The sequence below is a fragment of the Eptatretus burgeri genome, chromosome 10, assembly GCF_056783735.1.
Source record: "Eptatretus burgeri isolate ZD-2024b chromosome 10, Ebu_testis_v1, whole genome shotgun sequence".
Lineage (NCBI taxonomy): Eukaryota > Metazoa > Chordata > Myxini > Myxiniformes > Myxinidae > Eptatretus > Eptatretus burgeri.
Window position 1 is genome coordinate 33,926,674 of NC_140970.1, and position 20,000 is coordinate 33,946,673.

At 48.4% G+C, this 20,000-nt stretch overlaps 7 non-coding genes across 7 annotated transcripts; all 7 read right to left on the bottom strand.

Annotated features, from left to right (window-relative positions):
* Positions 1-1,637: 1,637 nt before the first annotated feature.
* TRNAT-AGU (transfer RNA threonine (anticodon AGU)) lies at positions 1,638-1,711 on the bottom strand. The gene has a single exon. It is a non-coding gene; the product is annotated as a tRNA-Thr (tRNA).
* A 1,174-nt stretch (positions 1,712-2,885) lies between these two features.
* Positions 2,886-2,962, bottom strand: TRNAT-AGU (transfer RNA threonine (anticodon AGU)). Its single transcript has one exon. It is a non-coding gene; the product is annotated as a tRNA-Thr (tRNA).
* A 4,152-nt stretch (positions 2,963-7,114) lies between these two features.
* TRNAT-AGU (transfer RNA threonine (anticodon AGU)) lies at positions 7,115-7,188 on the bottom strand. Its single transcript has one exon. It is a non-coding gene; the product is annotated as a tRNA-Thr (tRNA).
* Positions 7,189-12,295: 5,107 nt separating this feature from the next.
* On the bottom strand, positions 12,296-12,369 carry TRNAT-AGU (transfer RNA threonine (anticodon AGU)). Its single transcript has one exon. It is a non-coding gene; the product is annotated as a tRNA-Thr (tRNA).
* A 1,033-nt stretch (positions 12,370-13,402) lies between these two features.
* TRNAI-AAU (transfer RNA isoleucine (anticodon AAU)) lies at positions 13,403-13,476 on the bottom strand. Its single transcript has one exon. It is a non-coding gene; the product is annotated as a tRNA-Ile (tRNA).
* A 3,738-nt stretch (positions 13,477-17,214) lies between these two features.
* Positions 17,215-17,288, bottom strand: TRNAT-AGU (transfer RNA threonine (anticodon AGU)). The gene has a single exon. It is a non-coding gene; the product is annotated as a tRNA-Thr (tRNA).
* A 1,046-nt stretch (positions 17,289-18,334) lies between these two features.
* Positions 18,335-18,408, bottom strand: TRNAT-AGU (transfer RNA threonine (anticodon AGU)). The gene has a single exon. It is a non-coding gene; the product is annotated as a tRNA-Thr (tRNA).
* Positions 18,409-20,000: the final 1,592 nt, after the last annotated feature.

Below are 20,000 nucleotides of genomic sequence, written 5' to 3' on the forward strand. Positions count from 1 at the left end.
CAACATTGCAGTACCCTCGTACGCGGGACTGTAGTGATGTGGCGGCCATGCATACCGTATTGTCTGTCGGGTGGATCTTCCATTTCCTGCCCTTCACTAGCGAGCTGTTGACGAAACTTTCAGAGCTACCGGTATCAATCAGTGCCTCAGCCATATGCCCGTTAATTCGTACGTTGATGATAGCCTTGGATAGATTCCTCGGGGAGGCTGCAGTTAGTTTCTTTTGCGAGTAGAGAGCCGCAGAAGTGGGTTTATTTCTCCTTAGAGTAGATTTACATACCCTGGCATAATGCCCTTTCTTGTTACAATTCATGCATGTGGCATCTCTGGCGGGGCATTTGTGGCGGATGTGTCTTTTGTACCCACAAAAGAAGCATTTACCAACCGGAGTAGTTGCTGAGGAGTTTGACGAGGTCTGGGTATCCGGCTCCTCGGGTTTTTCTCCATCCCCTGTGTCTGGCTGTGTCTGTGTCTGTGGGGTTCCTTGAGTTTCCACCGTAGCAGCGTTCATTAGCAGCATCGGTGTCCCAAATGACTCAGATTGCTGCTGAGCCGTATCCATCGCTCGAGCCTGATCGACTACCTTTTCAAGAGTGGGTTGCGCTTTCTCTAGTAAGCGTTGCCGTATGTGGGCTGATCTAAGTCCTTGGATAAATGCCTCCCGGGTCGCTTCATTTCGGTGTTCCTCGGCGTTTACGGCCCGGAAGCTGCCGTCTTTTCCCAGCTGTTTCAGAGCTTGCAGGAACTGATCGATTGTCTCCCCGGCTGCTTGCTTGCGTGTGTTGAGAAGATGTCGTATGTATACCTCGTTCTTGCGCTTCACGTAGAGCGCCTGCAGCACGTCGATCGCTGCTTCGTAGGTGTCACACTCCGAGAAGAGCCTGTATACGCTGGGCGAGACATGATTCACAAGGGCGGCCAATTTGTCAGCTCCCTCTTCGATGATGGTCAGATAGTGTGAGAAGGAACGGAACCAATGCGACCATTTCATTTCTGAGTCAGTCGCGTTTGGGTCTGCGTCGAACCTCTCCGGTTTGTAGATCTTGTCCATCCTTGGTTGAGAGAGCCGAGAAAACCAAATGGAATAAATTGAAATGAAAACGAGAGATGAACCTTCAGAGTGTAGGCTTTATTCCATTTGATTGGAGCCGCTTCTACGGGCACACCAGGGAATACAGACGCAGCAAAGAGTACATAAGCAGTAAGGTATACACGCGCAACTAATCACCACAAAATAAATCAGTATAAGCACGGAGTCCGATATACTCTCAATTCTCACCATTCAACGAGCACCAAGTGAACCGCCGACATAAAACGACAATGCCCCTGGGACAATCCCCCCGACCGTGCCGAACCTCAGCTTTATCTCTTCCGTGCTCGAGCCGTGCAACATGTGATCACACGTCACGACCTTCAATTCACCACAGTAATGAGCACACAGTGACGCACTCATTTTATGACGTCGTGACAAATTGCACGTCCGCAACTGAACAACTGGCAAAATACTCGACGGAAAACCATTGTTCTTCATTCGGAGGACGGTGTGCTCTGAGCTGCAGCACCCCCTCTCGGAAGGACATCAGAACGTCAGTCTCTCTTTTCACACGTTGATCCTCGATCACGACGAAAACAAAAAGAGGCACCGCTGGGATTCGAACCCAGGATCTCCTGTTTACTAGACAGGCGCTTTAACCAACTAAGCCACGACGCCATATACAATCGGGGCATCTCGATGCAAACTCGTGTTTCATACAAGTAAATCTGTCCAATTCATACTTATTTAATGTGAACACCTCTCTGTCTCTCTGTCACACACACACACACACACACACACACACACACACACACACACACACACACACACACACACACACACACAAACAGGCACACACACACAAACAGACACACATGCACAGGCACACACACAGGCACAGACACACACACAGGCATTGACATACACACATAGACATACACACAGGCGCACACATGCACACACAAACACAGACATACACACACAGACACACCCACACAGCCACACACACATACACACGCGCAGGCACACACACAGGCACATACACACACAGGCACATACAGACATACACACACAGGCACACACACACAGACACACATACACAGACACAAGCACACACAGGCACACACAGGCACACACACACAAACAGACACACACAGAGGCACACACAGACACAGACACACACAGAGGCACACACACACAGAGGCACACACACAGAGGCACACACACAGACACACACACACAAGCAGACACACAAACAGACACACACACACACACACAAACAGACACACACACACACACACACACACACACACTCTTGGTGGGCGGAATCGATTTCAAAGGACTCGATCCTCGATTCCAACCATGGAATGGAACCGGAATCGATGTCCATTCCGAGTGCTGCACTTCGACTTCTGAGAAATTCGCATTTTTTGGGGGGGAATTTTTTTTCCGACCTGTTTGGCATGTTCCGATGACGTAACGTGGTAATGAGCACACAGTGACGCACTCATTTTATGACGTCGTGAGAAATTGCACGTCCGCAGCTGAACAACCCCCCGACCGTGCGGAACCTCAGCTTTATCTCTTCCGTGCTCGAGCCGTGCAACATGTGATCTGCGTCACGACCTTCAATTCACCACAGTAATGAGCACACAGTGACGCACTCATTTTATGACGTCGTGACCAAATTGCACGTCCGCAACTGAACAACTGGCAAAATACTCGACGGAAAACCATTGTTCTTCATTCGGAGGACGGTGTGCTCTGAGCTGCAGCACCCCTCTCGGAAGGACATCAGAACGTCAGTCTCTCTTTTCACACATTGATCCTCGATCACGACGAAAACAAAAAGAGGCACCGCTGGGATTCGAACCCAGGATCTCCTGTTTACTAGACAGGCGCTTTAACCAACTAAGCCACGGCTACGCCATATACAATCGGGGCATCTCGATGCAAACTCGTGTTTCATACAAGTAAATCTGTCCAATTCATACTTATTTAATGTGAACACCTCTCTGTCTCTCTGTCACACACACACACACACACACACACACACACACACACACACACACACACACACACACACACACACACAAACAGGCACACACACACAAACAGACACACATGCACAGGCACACACACAGGCACAGACACACACACACAGGCATTGACATACACACATAGACATACACACAGGCACACACAAACACACACAAACACAGACATACACACACAGACACACACACAGGCACACACACATACACACGCGCAGAGCACACACACAGGCACATACACACACAGGCACATACAGACATACACACACAGGCACACACACACAGACACACATACACAGACACAAGCACACACAGGCACACACAGGCACACACACACAAACAGACACACACAGAGGCTATCACAGGCACAGACACACACAGAGGCACACACACACACAGAGGCACACACACAGAGGCACACACACAGACACACACACACAAGCAGACACACAAACAGACACACACACACACACAAACAGACACACACACACACACACACACACACACTCTTGGTGGGCGGGAATCGATTTCAAAGGACTCGATCCTCGATTCCAACCATGGAATGGAACCGGAATCGATGTCCATTCCGAGTGCTGCACTTCGACTTCTGAGAAATTCGCATTTTTTGGGGGGAATTTTTTTCCGACCTTGTTTGGCATGTTCCGATGACGTAACGTGGTAATGAGCACACAGTGACGCACTCATTTTATGACGTCGTGAGAAATTGCACGTCCGCAACTGAACAACTGGCAAAATTCTCGACGGAAAAACCATTGTTCTTCATTCGGAGGACGGTGTGCTCTGAGCTGCAGCACCCACCTCTCGGAAGGACATCTGAACGTCAGTCTCTTCACTTTTCACACATTGATCCTCGATCCCATCGTGGTCACCACGAAAACAAAAAAGAGCACGCCTGGGATTCAAACCCAGGATCTCCTGTTTATTCGACAGGCACTTTAACCAACTAAGCCACGACGCCATATACAATCAGAGCATCTCGATGCAAACTCGTGTTTCAAGCAAATAAAGTCTGTCCAATTCAAACTCATTTAATGCGAACACCCCACCTCTCTCTCTCTCTCTCTCTCTCTCTCTCTCTCTCTCTCTCTCTCTCTCTCTCTCTCTCTCTCTCTCTCTCTCTCTCTCTCTCTCTCTCTCTCTCTCTCTCTCTCTCTCTCTCTCTCTCTCTCTCTCTCTCTCTCTCTCTCTCTCTCTCTCTCTCTCTCTCTCTCTCTCTCTCTCTCTCTCTCTCTCTCTCTCTCTCTCTCCTCTCTCTCTCTCTCTCTCTCTCTCTCTCTCTCTCTCTCTCTCTCTCTCTCTCTCACCCTCTCTCGCTTGGCACGCACGTGCAAACGCAAGGGGCTGTTGCTCAGTCTCTGGCGGTACGTGTGGAGCCTGTGTTGCTTTCTCTCTTCTTATCATCTTCTCCTCTCTCCAATGTATTTTTTGGGGGTGTTCCTTGTGTATAAACTGTTATCAATGCTTTATCGATTACTTGAAAATTGAATTGGTTTCTTCTCTTCTTTTTTCCACTCTTGTATATAATCCTTTGCTTTGTTGTATTGAATTTTACCCTTTATACTTTTTTGTAATAAAAGTCAAAAAAATTTCTCGTAGTTGAGAGTCAGATTATATTTTCTAGCAATGCTCAAGAATCTGTCCAGATTCATGTCATGTTCCCCCTGATCCCTACCGCACACTGTGACATTGTCCACGTAAACAAAAGTGTCTTTGAGGTTTTCATCTGAGATGATGTCGTCCATAACCCGTTGGAAGCAAGCTACTCCATTCGTGACACTGAATGGAATCCTCCTGAATTGATAGAGGTGTCTACCTGCCTGGAATGCGGTGTAAGGTTTGTCTTCCTCTCGGATGGGAATTTGATGATAGGCGCTTCGCAAATCGATGGTGCTGAATATCTTATAATTGGCCACGCGTTCGACCATCTCGTCTATGCGCGGCAAAGGGTAGGCGTCGAGTTGGGTGAAACGATTGACCGTTTGGGAATAATCGACAACCATTCGTTTCTTATGATTCTGGTTGGCGGTGACCAACACCTGTGCGTGCCATGGCGAATCGCTCGGTTCTATAATTCCTTCTTCCAGTAATCGCTTGGTTTCTGAAGTGATGAAATTCATGTCAGCAGTGGTATATCGCCGCGATTTGATCGCTATCGGTTTACAGACCGGCGACAAGTTAGCGAACAGCTGGGGAACGTTACCTCTGTGGTGGTCAAAGCATTTAAAATTAGACGAGGTTTGCTTCCTCCAAAGGGTATTTCGACACTCGTGTGCTGCTTGAGGACATTATGACCCAGAATTACGTCTGCGCATAAATCACGGAGCACCAGTACCCTTACATCCCGATGCGTGTACCCTTTTACGTCGAATTCAACATTGCAGTACCCTCGTACGCGGGACTGTAGTGATGTGGCGGCCATGCATACCGTATTGTCTGTCGGGTGGATCTTCCATTTCCTGCCCTTCACTAGCAAGCTGTTGACGAAACTTTCAGAGCTACCGGTATCAATCAGTGCCTCAGCCATATGCCGGTTAATTCGTACGTTGATGATAGCCTTGGATAGATTCCTCGGGGAGGCTGCAGTTAGTTTCTTTTGCGAGTAGAGAGCCGCAGAAGTGGGTTTATTTCTCCTTAGAGTAGATTTACATACCCTGGCATAATGCCCTTTCTTGTTACAATTCATGCATGTGGCATCTCTGGCGGGGCATTTGTGGCGGATGTGTCTTTTGTACCCACAAAAGAAGCATTTACCAACCGGAGTAGTTGCTGAGGAGTTTGACGAGGTCTGGGTATCCGGCTCCTCGGGTTTTTCTCCATCCCCTGTGTCTGGCTGTGTCTGTGTCTGTGGGGTTCCTTGAGTTTCCACCGTAGCAGCGTTCATTAGCAGCATCGGTGTCCCAAATGACTCAGATTGCTGCTGAGCCGTATCCATCGCTCGAGCCTGATCGACTACCTTTTCAAGAGTGGGTTGCGCTTTCTCTAGTAAGCGTTGCCGTATGTGGGCTGATCTAAGTCCTTGGATAAATGCCTCCCGGTTCGCTTCATTTCGGTGTTCCTCGGCGTTTACGGCCCGGAAGCTGCCGTCTTTTCCCAGCTGTTTCAGAGCTTGCAGGAACTGATCGATTGTCTCCCCGGCTGCTTGCTTGCGTGTGTTGAGAAGATGTCGTATGTATACCTCGTTCTTGCGCTTCACGTAGAGCGCCTGCAGCACGTCGATCGCTGCTTCGTAGGTGTCACACTCCGAGAAGAGCCTGTATACGCTGGGCGAGACATGATTCACAAGGGCGGCCAATTTGTCAGCTCCCTCTTCGATGATGGTCAGATAGTGTGAGAAGGAACGGAACCAATGCGACCATTTCATTTCTGAGTCAGTCGCGTTTGGGTCTGCGTCGAACCTCTCCGGTTTGTAGATCTTGTCCATCCTTGGTTGAGAGAGCCGAGAAAACCAAATGGAATAAATTGAAATGAAAACGAGAGATGAACCTTCAGAGTGTAGGCTTTATTCCATTTGATTGGAGCCGCTTCTACGGGCACACCAGGGAATACAGACGCAGCAAAGAGTACATAAGCAGTAAGGTATACACGCGCAACTAATCACCACAAAATAAATCAGTATAAGCACGGAGTCCGATATACTCTCAATTCTCACCATTCAACGAGCACCAAGTGAACCGCCGACATAAAACGACAATGCCCCTGGGACAATCCCCCCGACCGTGCCGAACCTCAGCTTTATCTCTTCCGTGCTCGAGCCGTGCAACATGTGATCACACGTCACGACCTTCAATTCACCACAGTAATGAGCACACAGTGACGCACTCATTTTATGACGTCGTGACAAATTGCACGTCCGCAACTGAACAACTGGCAAAATACTCGACGGAAAACCATTGTTCTTCATTCGGAGGACGGTGTGCTCTGAGCTGCAGCACCCCTCTCGGAAGGACATCAGAACGTCAGTCTCTCTTTTCACACGTTGATCCTCGATCACGACGAAAACAAAAAGAGGCACCGCTGGGATTCGAACCCAGGATCTCCTGTTTACTAGACAGGCGCTTTAACCAACTAAGCCACGACGCCATATACAATCGGGGCATCTCGATGCAAACTCGTGTTTCATACAAGTAAATCTGTCCAATTCATACTTATTTAATGTGAACACCTCTCTGTCTCTCTGTCACACACACACACACACACACACACACACACACACACACACACACACACACACACACACACACACACACACACACAAACAGGCACACACACACAAACAGACACACATGCACAGGCACACACACAGGCACAGACACACACACAGGCATTGACATACACACATAGACATACACACAGGCACACACAAACACACACAAACACAGACATACACACACAGACACACACACAGGCACACACACATACACACGCGCAGGCACACACACAGGCACATACACACACAGGCACATACAGACATACACACACAGGCACACACACACAGACACACATACACAGACACAAGCACACACAGGCACACACAGGCACACACACACAAACAGACACACACAGAGGCACACACAGACACAGACACACACAGAGGCACACACACACACAGAGGCACACACACAGAGGCACACACACAGACACACACACACAAGCAGACACACAAACAGACACACACACACACACACACAAACAGACACACACACACACACACACACTCTTGGTGGGCGGAATCGATTTCAAAGGACTCGATCCTCGATTCCAACCATGGAATGGAACCGGAATCGATGTCCATTCCGAGTGCTGCACTTCGACTTCTGAGAAATTCGCATTTTTTGGGGGGGAATTTTTTTTCCGACCTGTTTGGCATGTTCCGATGACGTAACGTGGTAATGAGCACACAGTGACGCACTCATTTTATGACGTCGTGAGAAATTGCACGTCCGCAACTGAACAACTGGCAAAATACTCGACGGAAAAACCATTGTTCTTCATTCGGAGGACGGTGTGCTCTGAGCTGCAGCACCCCCTCTCGGAAGGACATCAGAACGTCAGTCTCTCTTTTCACACGTTGATCCTCGATCACGACGAAAACAAAAAGAGGCAACGCCTGGATTCGAACCCAGGATCTCCTTTTTACTGGACAGGTGCTTTAACCAACTAAGGCACGACGCCATATACAATCGGGGCATCTCGATGCAAACTCGTGTTTCATACAAATAAATCTGTCCAATTCAAACTCATTTAATGTGAACACCCCATATATCTCTCTCTCTCTCTCTCTCTCTCTCTCTCTCTCTCTCTCTCTCTCTCTCTCTCTCTCTCTCTCTCTCTCTCTCTCTCTCTCTCTCTCTCTCTCTCTCTCTCTCTCTCTCTCTCTCTCTCTCTCTCTCTCTCTCTCTCTCTCTCTCTCTCTCTCTCTCTCTCTCTCTCTCTCTCTCTCTCTCTCTCTCTCTCTCTCTCTCTCTCTCTCTCTCTCTCTCTCTCTCTCTCTCTCTCTCTCTCTCTCTCTCTCTCTCTCTCTCTCTCTCTCTCTCTCTCTCTCTCTCTCTCTCTCTCTCTCTCTCTCTCTCTCTCTCTCTCTCTCTCTCTCTCTCTCTCTCTCTCTCTCTCTCTCTCTCTCTCTCTCTCTCTCTCTCTCTCTCTCTCTCTCTCTCTCTCTCTCTCTCTCTCTCTCTCTCTCTCTCTCTCTCTCTCTCTCTCTCTCTCTCTCTCTCTCTCTCTCTCTCTCTCTCTCTCTCTCTCTCTCTCTCTCTCTCTCTCTCTGTCTCTCTCTCTCTCTCTCTCTCTCTCTCTCTCTCTCTCTCTCTCTCTGTCTCTCTCTCTGTCTCTCTCTCTCTCTCTCTCTCTCTCTCTCTGTCTCTCTCTCTCTCTCTCTCTCTCTCTCTCTCTGTCTCTCTCTCTGTCTCTCTCTCTGTCTCTCTCTCTCTCTCTGTCTCTCTCTCTCTCTCTCTCTCTCTCTCTCTCTCTCTCTCTCTCTCTCTCTCTGTCTCTCTCTCTCTCTCTCTCTCTCTGTCTCTCTCTCTCTCTCTCTCTCTCTCTCTCTCTCTCTCTCTCTCTCTGTCTCTCTCTCTCTCTCTCTCTGTCTCTCTCTCTCTCTGTCTCTCTCTCTGTCTCTCTCTCTCTCTCTCTCTCTCTCTCTCTCTCTCTCTCTCTCTCTCTCTCTCTCTCTCTCTCTCTCTCTCTCTGTCTCTCTCTCTCTCTCTCTCTCTCTCTCTCTCTCTCTCTCTCTCTCTCTCTCTCTCTCTCTCTCTCTCTCTCTCTCTCTCTCTCTCTCTCTCTCTCTCTCTCTCTCTCTCTCTCTCTCTCTCTCTCTCTCTCTCTCTCTCTCTCTCTCTCTCTCTCTCTCTCTCTCTCTCTCTCTCTCTCTCTCTCTCTCTCTCTCTCTCTCTCTCTCTCTCTCTCTCTCTCTCTCTCTCTCTCTCTCTCTCTCTCTCTCTCTCTCTCTCTCTCTCTCTCTCTCTCTCTCTCTCTCTCTCTCTCTCCTCTCTCGCTTGGCACGCACGTGCAAACGCAAGTGGCTGTTGCTCAGTCTCTAGCAGTACGTGTGGAGCCTGTGTTGCTTTCTCTCTTCTTATCATCTTCTCCTCTCTCTCTAATGTATTTTTTGGGGGTGTTCCTTGTGTATAAACTGTTATCAATGCTTTATCGATTACTTGAAAATTGAATTGGTTTCTTCTCTTCTTTTTTCCACTCTTGTATATAATCCTTTGCTTTGTTGTATTGAATTTTACCCTTTATACTTTTTTGTAATAAAAGTCAAAAAAATTTCTCGTAGTTGAGAGTCAGATTATATTTTCTAGCAATGCTCAAGAATCTGTCCAGATTCATGTCATGTTCCCCCTGATCCCTACCGCACACTGTGACATTGTCCACGTAAACAAAAGTGTCTTTGAGGTTTTCATCTGAGATGATGTCGTCCATAACCCGTTGGAAGCAAGCTACTCCATTCGTGACACTGAATGGAATCCTCCTGAATTGATAGAGGTGTCTACCTGCCTGGAATGCGGTGTAAGGTTTGTCTTCCTCTCGGATGGGAATTTGATGATAGGCGCTTCGCAAATCGATGGTGCTGAATATCTTATAATTGGCCACGCGTTCGACCATCTCGTCTATGCGCGGCAAAGGGTAGGCGTCGAGTTGGGTGAAACGATTGACCGTTTGGGAATAATCGACAACCATTCGTTTCTTATGATTCTGGTTGGCGGTGACCAACACCTGTGCGTGCCATGGCGAATCGCTCGGTTCTATAATTCCTTCTTCCAGTAATCGCTTGGTTTCTGAAGTGATGAAATTCATGTCAGCAGTGGTATATCGCCGCGATTTGATCGCTATCGGTTTACAGACCGGCGACAAGTTAGCGAACAGCTGGTGTGACGTTACCTCTGTGGTGGTCAAAGCATTTAAAATTAGACGAGGTTTGCTTCCTCCAAAGGGTATTTCGACACTCGTGTGCTGCTTGAGGACATTATGACCCAGAATTACGTCTGCGCATAAATCACGGAGCACCAGTACCCTTACATCCCGATGCGTGTACCCTTTTACGTCGAATTCAACATTGCAGTACCCTCGTACGCGGGACTGTAGTGATGTGGCGGCCATGCATACCGTATTGTCTGTCGGGTGGATCTTCCATTTCCTGCCCTTCACTAGCGAGCTGTTGACGAAACTTTCAGAGCTACCGGTATCAATCAGTGCCTCAGCCATATGCCCGTTAATTCGTACGTTGATGATAGCCTTGGATAGATTCCTCGGGGAGGCTGCAGTTAGTTTCTTTTGCGAGTAGAGAGCCGCAGAAGTGGGTTTATTTCTCCTTAGAGTAGATTTACATACCCTGGCATAATGCCCTTTCTTGTTACAATTCATGCATGTGGCATCTCTGGCGGGGCATTTGTGGCGGATGTGTCTTTTGTACCCACAAAAGAAGCATTTACCAACCGGAGTAGTTGCTGAGGAGTTTGACGAGGTCTGGGTATCCGGCTCCTCGGGTTTTTCTCCATCCCCTGTGTCTGGCTGTGTCTGTGTCTGTGGGGTTCCTTGAGTTTCCACCGTAGCAGCGTTCATTAGCAGCATCGGTGTCCCAAATGACTCAGATTGCTGCTGAGCCGTATCCATCGCTCGAGCCTGATCGACTACCTTTTCAAGAGTGGGTTGCGCTTTCTCTAGTAAGCGTTGCCGTATGTGGGCTGATCTAAGTCCTTGGATAAATGCCTCCCGGGTCGCTTCATTTCGGTGTTCCTCGGCATTTACGGCCCGGAAGCTGCCGTCTTTTCCCAGCTGTTTCAGAGCTTGCAGGAACTGATCGATTGTCTCCCCGGCTGCTTGCTTGCGTGTGTTGAGAAGATGTCGTATGTATACCTCGTTCTTGCGCTTCACGTAGAGCGCCTGCAGCACGTCGATCGCTGCTTCGTAGGTGTCACACTCCGAGAAGAGCCTGTATACGCTGGGCGAGACATGATTCACAAGGGCGGCCAATTTGTCAGCTCCCTCTTCGATGATGGTCAGATAGTGTGAGAAGGAACGGAACCAATGCGACCATTTCATTTCTGAGTCAGTCGCGTTTGGGTCTGCGTCGAACCTCTCCGGTTTGTAGATCTTGTCCATCCTTGGTTGAGAGAGCCGAGAAAACCAAATGGAATAAATTGAAATGAAAACGAGAGATGAACCTTCAGAGTGTAGGCTTTATTCCATTTGATTGGAGCCGCTTCTACGGGCACACCAGGGAATACAGACGCAGCAAAGAGTACATAAGCAGTAAGGTATACACGCGCAACTAATCACCACAAAATAAATCAGTATAAGCACGGAGTCCGACATACTCTCAATTCTCACCATTCAACGAGCACCAAGTGAACCGCCGACATAAAACGACAATGCCCCTGGGACAATCCCCCCGACCGTGCCGAACCTCAGCTTTATCTCTTCCGTGCTCGAGCCGTGCAACATGTGATCACACGTCACGACCTTCAATTCACCACAGTAATGAGCACACAGTGACGCACTCATTTTATGACGTCGTGACAAATTGCACGTCCGCAACTGAACAACTGGCAAAATACTCGACGGAAAACCATTGTTCTTCATTCGGAGGACGGTGTGCTCTGAGCTGCAGCACCCCCTCTCGGAAGGACATCAGAACGTCAGTCTCTCTTTTCACACATTGATCCTCGATCACGACGAAAACAAAAAGAGGCACCGCTGGGATTCGAACCCAGGATCTCCTGTTTACTAGACAGGCGCTTTAACCAACTAAGCCACGACGCCATATACAATCGGGGCATCTCGATGCAAACTCGTGTTTCATACAAGTAAATCTGTCCAATTCATACTTATTTAATGTGAACACCTCTCTGTCTCTCTGTCACACACACACACACACACACACACACACACACACACACACACACACACACACACACACACACACACACACAAACAGGCACACACACACAAACAGACACACATGCACAGGCACACACACAGGCACAGACACACGCACAGGCAGTGACATACACACATAGACATACACACAGGCACACACAAACACACACAAACACAGACATACACACACAGACACACACACAGGCACACACACATACACACGCGCAGGCACACACACAGGCACATACACACACAGGCACATACAGACATACACACACAGGCACACACACACAGACACACATACACAGACACAAGCACACACAGGCACACACAGGCACACACACACAAACAGACACACACAGAGGCACACACAGACACAGACACACACAGAGGCACACACACACACAGAGGCACACACACAGAGGCACACACACAGACACACACACACAAGCAGACACACAAACAGACACACACACACACACAAACAGACACACACACACACACACACACACACACACACTCTTGGTGGGCGGAATCGATTTCAAAGGACTCGATCCTCGATTCCAACCATGGAATGGAACCGGAATCGATGTCCATTCCGAGTGCTGCACTTCGACTTCTGAGAAATTCGCATTTTTTGGGGGGGAATTTTTTTTCCGACCTGTTTGGCATGTTCCGATGACGTAACGTGGTAATGAGCACACAGTGACGCACTCATTTTATGACGTCGTGAGAAATTGCACGTCCGCAACTGAACAACTGGCAAAATACTCGACGGAAAAACCATTGTTCTTCATTCGGAGGACGGTGTGCTCTGAGCTGCAGCACCCCCTCTCGGAAGGACATCTGAACGTCAGTCTTTCACTTTTCACACATTGATCCTCGATCCCATCGTGGTCACCACGAAAACAAAAAGAGGCATCGCTGGGATTCGAACCCATGATCTCCTGTTTATTCGACAGGCACTTTAACCAATTTAGCCACGACGCCATATACAATCAGAGCATCTCGATGCAAACTCGTGTTTCATGCAAATAAGTCTGTCCAATTCAAACTTATTTCATGTGAACACCCCACCACTCTCTCTCTCTCTCTCTCTCTCTCTCTCTCTCTCTCTCTCTCTCTCTCTCTCTCTCTCTCTCTCTCTCTCTCTCTCTCTCTCTCTCTCTCTCTCTCTCTCTCTCTCTCTCTCTCTCTCTCTCTCTCTCTCTCTCTCTCTCTCTCTCTCTCTCTCTCTCTCTCTCTCTCTCTCTCTCTCTCTCTGTCCCTCCCTCTCTCTCTCTCTCTCTCTCTCTCTCTCTCTCTCTCTCTCTCTCTCTCTCTCTCTCTCTCTCTCTCTCTCTCTCTCTCTCTGTCTCTGTCTCTCTCTGTCTCTCTGTCTCTCTCTGTCTCTCTCTGTCTCTCTCTCTCTCTCTCTCTCTCTCTCTCTGTCTATCTCTCACTCTGTCTCTCTCTCTCTCTCTGGCTCTCTCTCTCTCTCGCGCTCTCTCTCTCTCGCTCTCTCTCTCTCGCGCTCTCTGTCTCTCGCTCTCTCTCTCTCTCTCTCTCTCTCTCTCTCTCTCTCTCTCTCTCTCTCTCTCTCTCTCTCTCTCTCTCTCTCTCTCTCTCTCTCTCTCTCTCTCTCTCTCTCTCTCTCTCTCTCTCTCTCTCTCTCTCTCTCTCTCTCTCTCTCTCTCTCTCTCTCTCTCTCTCTCTCTCTCTCTCTCTCTCTCTCTCTGTCTCTCTCTCTCTCTCTCTCTCTCTCTCTCTCTCTCTCTCTCTCTCTCTCTCTCTCTCTCTCTCTCTCTCTCTCTCTCTCTCTCTCTCTCTCTCTCTCTCTCTCTCTCTCTCTCTCTCTCTCTCTCTCTCTCTCTCTCTCTCTCTCTCTCTCTCTCTCTCTCTCTCTCTCTCTCTCTCTCTCTCTCTCTCTCTCTCTCTCTCTCTCTCTCTCTCTCTCTCTCTCTCTCTCTCTCTCTCTCTCTCTCTCTCTCTCTCTCTCTCTCTCTCTCTCTCTCTCTCTCTCTCTCTCTCTCTCTCTCTCTCACCCTCTCTCGCTTGGCACGCACGTGCAAACGCAAGGGGCTGTTGCTCAGTCTCTGGCGGTACGTGTGGAGCCTGTGTTGCTTTCTCTCTTCTTATCATCTTCTCCTCTCTCTAATGTATTTTTTGGGGGTGTTCCTTGTGTATAAACTGTTATCAATGCTTTATCGATTACTTGAAAATTGAATTGGTTTCTTCTCTTCTTTTTTCCACTCTTGTATATAATCCTTTGCTTTGTTGTATTGAATTTTACCCTTTATACTTTTTTGTAATAAAAGTCAAAAAAATTTCTCGTAGTTGAGAGTCAGATTATATTTTCTAGCAATGCTCAAGAATCTGTCCAGATTCATGTCATGTTCCCCCTGATCCCTACCGCACACTGTGACATTGTCCACGTAAACAAAAGTGTCTTTGAGGTTTTCATCTGAGATGATGTCGTCCATAACCCGTTGGAAGCAAGCTACTCCATTCGTGACACTGAATGGAATCCTCCTGAATTGATAGAGGTGTCTACCTGCCTGGAATGCGGTGTAAGGTTTGTCTTCCTCTCGGATGGGAATTTGATGATAGGCGCTTCGCAAATCGATGGTGCTGAATATCTTATAATTGGCCACGCGTTCGACCATCTCGTCTATGCGCGGCAAAGGGTAGGCGTCGAGTTGGGTGAAACGATTGACCGTTTGGGAATAATCGACAACCATTCGTTTCTTATGATTCTGGTTGGCGGTGACCAACACCTGTGCGTGCCATGGCGAATCGCTCGGTTCTATAATTCCTTCTTCCAGTAATCGCTTGGTTTCTGAAGTGATGAAATTCATGTCAGCAGTGGTATATCGCCGCGATTTGATCGCTATCGGTTTACAGACCGGCGACAAGTTAGCGAACAGCTGGGGGGACGTTACCTCTGTGGTGGTCAAAGCATTTAAAATTAGACGAGGTTTGCTTCCTCCAAAGGGTATTTCGACACTCGTGTGCTGCTTGAGGACATTATGACCCAGAATTACGTCTGCGCATAAATCACGGAGCACCAGTACCCTTACATCCCGATGCGTGTACCCTTTTACATCGAATTCAACATTGCAGTACCCTCGTACGCGGGACTGTAGTGATGTGGCGGCCATGCATACCGTATTGTCTGTCGGGTGGATCTTCCATTTCCTGCCCTTCACTAGCGAGCTGTTGACGAAACTTTCAGAGCTACCGGTATCAATCAGTGCCTCAGCCATATGCCCGTTAATTCGTACGTTGATGATAGCCTTGGATAGATTCCTCGGGGAGGCTGCAGTTAGTTTCTTTTGCGAGTAGAGAGCCGCAGAAGTGGGTTTATTTCTCCTTAGAGTAGATTTACATACCCTGGCATAATGCCCTTTCTTGTTACAATTCATGCATGTGGCATCTCTGGCGGGGCATTTGTGGCGGATGTGTCTTTTGTACCCACAAAAGAAGCATTTACCAACCGGAGTAGTTGCTGAGGAGTTTGACGAGGTCTGGGTATCCGGCTCCTCGGGTTTTTCTCCATCCCCTGTGTCTGGCTGTGTCTGTGTCTGTGGGGTTCCTTGAGTTTCCACCGTAGCAGCGTTCATTAGCAGCATCGGTGTCCCAAATGACTCAGATTGCTGCTGAGCCGTATCCATCGCTCGAGCCTGATCGACTACCTTTTCAAGAGTGGGTTGCGCTTTCTCTAGTAAGCGTTAACGTATGTGGGCTGATCTAAGTCCTTGGATAAATGCCTCCCGGGTCGCTTCATTTCGGTGTTCCTCGGCGTTTACGGCCCGGAAGCTGCCGTCTTTTCCCAGCTGTTTCAGAGCTTGCAGGAACTGATCGATTGTCTCCCCGGCTGCTTGCTTGCGTGTGTTGAGAAGATGTCGTATGTATACCTCGTTCTTGCGCTTCACGTAGAGCGCCTGCAGCACGTCGATCGCTGCTTCGTAGGTGTCACACTCCGAGAAGAGCCTGTATACGCTGGGCGAGACATGATTCACAAGGGCGGCCAATTTGTCAGCTCCCTCTTCGATGATGGTCAGATAGTGTGAGAAGGAACGGAACCAATGCGACCATTTCATTTCTGAGTCAGTCGCGTTTGGGTCTGCGTCGAACCTCTCCGGTTTGTAGATCTTGTCCATCCTTGGTTGAGAGAGCCGAGAAAACCAAATGGAATAAATTGAAATGAAAACGAGAGATGAACCTTCAGAGTGTAGGCTTTATTCCATTTGATTGGAGCCGCTTCTACGGGCACACCAGGGAATACAGACGCAGCAAAGAGTACATAAGCAGTAAGGTATACACGCGCAACTAATCACCACAAAATAAATCAGTATAAGCACGGAGTCCGATATACTCTCAATTCTCACCATTCAACGAGCACCAAGTGAACCGCCGACATAAAACGACAATGCCCCTGGGACAATCCCCCCGACCGTGCCGAACCTCAGCTTTATCTCTTCCGTGCTCGAGCCGTGCAACATGTGATCACACGTCACGACCTTCAATTCACCACAGTAATGAGCACACAGTGACGCACTCATTTTATGACGTCGTGACAAATTGCACGTCCGCAACTGAACAACTGGCAAAATACTCGACGGAAAACCATTGTTCTTCATTCGGAGGACGGTGTGCTCTGAGCTGCAGCACCCCCTCTCGGAAGGACATCAGAACGTCAGTCTCTCTTTTCACACATTGATCCTCGATCACGACGAAAACAAAAAGAGGCACCGCTGGGATTCGAACCCAGGATCTCCTGTTTACTAGACAGGCGCTTTAACCAACTAAGCCACGACACCATATACAATCGGGGCATCTCGATGCAAACTCGTGTTTCATACAAGTAAATCTGTCCAATTCATACTTATTTAATGTGAACACCTCTCTGTCTCTCTGTCACACACACACACACACACACACACACACACACACACACACACACACACACACACACACACACACACACACACACACAAACAGGCACACACACACAAACAGACACACATGCACAGTCACACACACAGGGACAGACACACACACAGGCATTGACATACGCACATAGACATACGCACAGGCACACACAAACACACACAAACACAGACATACGCACACAGACCCACACACAGGCGCACACACATACACACGCGCAGGCACACACACAGGCACATACACACACAGGCACATACAGACATACACACACAGGCACACACACACAGACACACATACACAGACACAAGCACACACAGGCACACACAGGCACACACACAAACAGACACACACAGAGGCACACACAGACACAGACACACACAGAGGCACACACACACACAGAGGCACACACACAGACACACACACACAAGCAGACACACAAACAGACACACACACACACACACACACACAGGCACACACACAGACACACACACACAAGCAGACACACAAACAGACACACACACACACACACACACACACTTGGTGGGCGGAATCGATTTCAAAGGACTCGATCCTCGATTCCAACCATGGAATGGAACCGGAATCGATGTCCATTCCGAGTGCTGCACTTCGACTTCTGAGAAATTCGCATTTTTTGGGGGGGAATTTTTTTTCCGACCTGTTTGGCATGTTCCGATGACGTAACGTGGTAATGAGCACACAGTGACGCACTCATTTATGACGTCGTGACAAATTGCACGTCCGCAACTGAACAACTGGCAAAATACTCGACGGAAAACCATTGTTCTTCATTCGGAGGACGGTGTGCTCTGAGCTGCAGCACCCCCTCTCGGAAGGACATCAGAACGTCAGTCTCTCTTTTCACACGTTGATCCTCGATCACGACGAAAACAAAAAGAGGCACCGCTGGGATTCCAACCCAGGATCTCCTGTTTACTAGACAGGCGCTTTAACCAACTAAGCCACGACGCCATATACAATCGGGGCATCTCGATGCAAACTCGTGTTTCAAGCAAATAAATCTGTCCAATTCAAACTCATTTAATGTGAACACCCCACCTCTCTCTCTCTCTCTCTCTCTCTCTCTCTCTCTCTCTCTCTCTCTCTCTCTCTCTCTCTCTCTCTCTCTCTCTCTCTCTCTCTCTCTCTCTCTCTCTCTCTCTCTCTCTCTCTCTCTCTCTCTCTCTCTCTCTCTCTCTCTCTCTCTCTCTCTCTCTCTCTCTCTCTCTCTCTCTCTCTCTCTCTCTCTCTCTCTCTCTCTGTCTCTGTCTCTGTCTCTCTCTCTCTCTCTCTCTCTCTCTCTCTCTCTCTCTCTCTCTCTCTCTCTCTCTCTCTCTCTCTCTCTCTCTCTCTCTCTCTCTCTCTCTCTCTCTCTCTCTCTCTCTCTCTCTCTCTCTCTCTCTCTCTCTCTCTCTCTCTCTCTGTCTCTCTCTCTCTCTCTCTCTGTCTCTCTCTCTCTCTCTCTCTCTCTCTCTCTCTCTCTCTCTCTCTCTCTCTCTCTCTCTCTCTCTCTCTCTCTCTCTCTCTCTCTCTCTCTCTCTCTCTCTCTCTCTCTCTCTCTCTCTCTCTCTCTCTCTCTCTCTCTCTCTCTCTCTCTCTCTCTCTCTCTCTCTCTCTCTCTCTCTCTCTCTCTCTCTCTCTCTCTCTCTCTCTCTCTCTCTCTCTCTCTCTCTCTCTCTCTCTCTCTCTCTCTCTCTCTCTCTCTCTCTCTCTCTCTCTCTCTCTCTCTCTCTCTCTCTCTCTCTCTCTCTCTCTCTCTCTCTCTCTCTCTCTCTCTCTCTCTCTCTCTCTCTCTCTCTCTCTCTCTCTCTCTCTCTCTCTCTCTCTCTCTGTCTCTCTCTCTCTCTCTCTCTCTCTCTCTCTCTCTCTCTCTCTCTCTCTCTCTCTCTCTCTCTCTCTCTCTCTCTCTCTCTCTCTCTCTCTCTCTCCCTCTCTCGCTTGGCACACACGTGCAAACGCAAGGGGCTGTTGCTCAGTCTCTAGCAGTACGTGTGGAGCCTGTGTTGCTTTCTCTCTTCTTATCATCTTCTCCTCTCTCTCTAATGTATTTTTTGGGGGTGTTCCTTGTGTATAAACTGTTATCAATGCTTTATCGATTACTTGAAAATTGAATTGGTTTCTTCTCTTCTTTTTTCCACTCTTGTATATAATCCTTTGCTTTGTTGTATTGAATTTTACCCTTTATACTTTTTTGTAATAAAAGTCAAAAAAATTTCTCGTAGTTGAGAGTCAGATTATATTTTCTAGCAATGCTCAAGAATCTGTCCAGATTCATGTCATGTTCCCCCTGATCCCTACCGCACACTGTGACATTGTCCACGTAAACAAAAGTGTCTTTGAGGTTTTCATCTGAGATGATGTCGTCCATAACCCGTTGGAAGCAAGCTACTCCATTCGTGACACTGAATGGAATCCTCCTGAATTGGTAGAGGTGTCTACCTGCCTGGAATGCGGTGTAAGGTTTGTCTTCCTCTCGGAAGGGAATTTGATGATAGGCGCTTCGCAAATCGATGGTGCTGAATATCTTATAATTGGCCACGCGTTCGACCATCTCGTCTATGCGC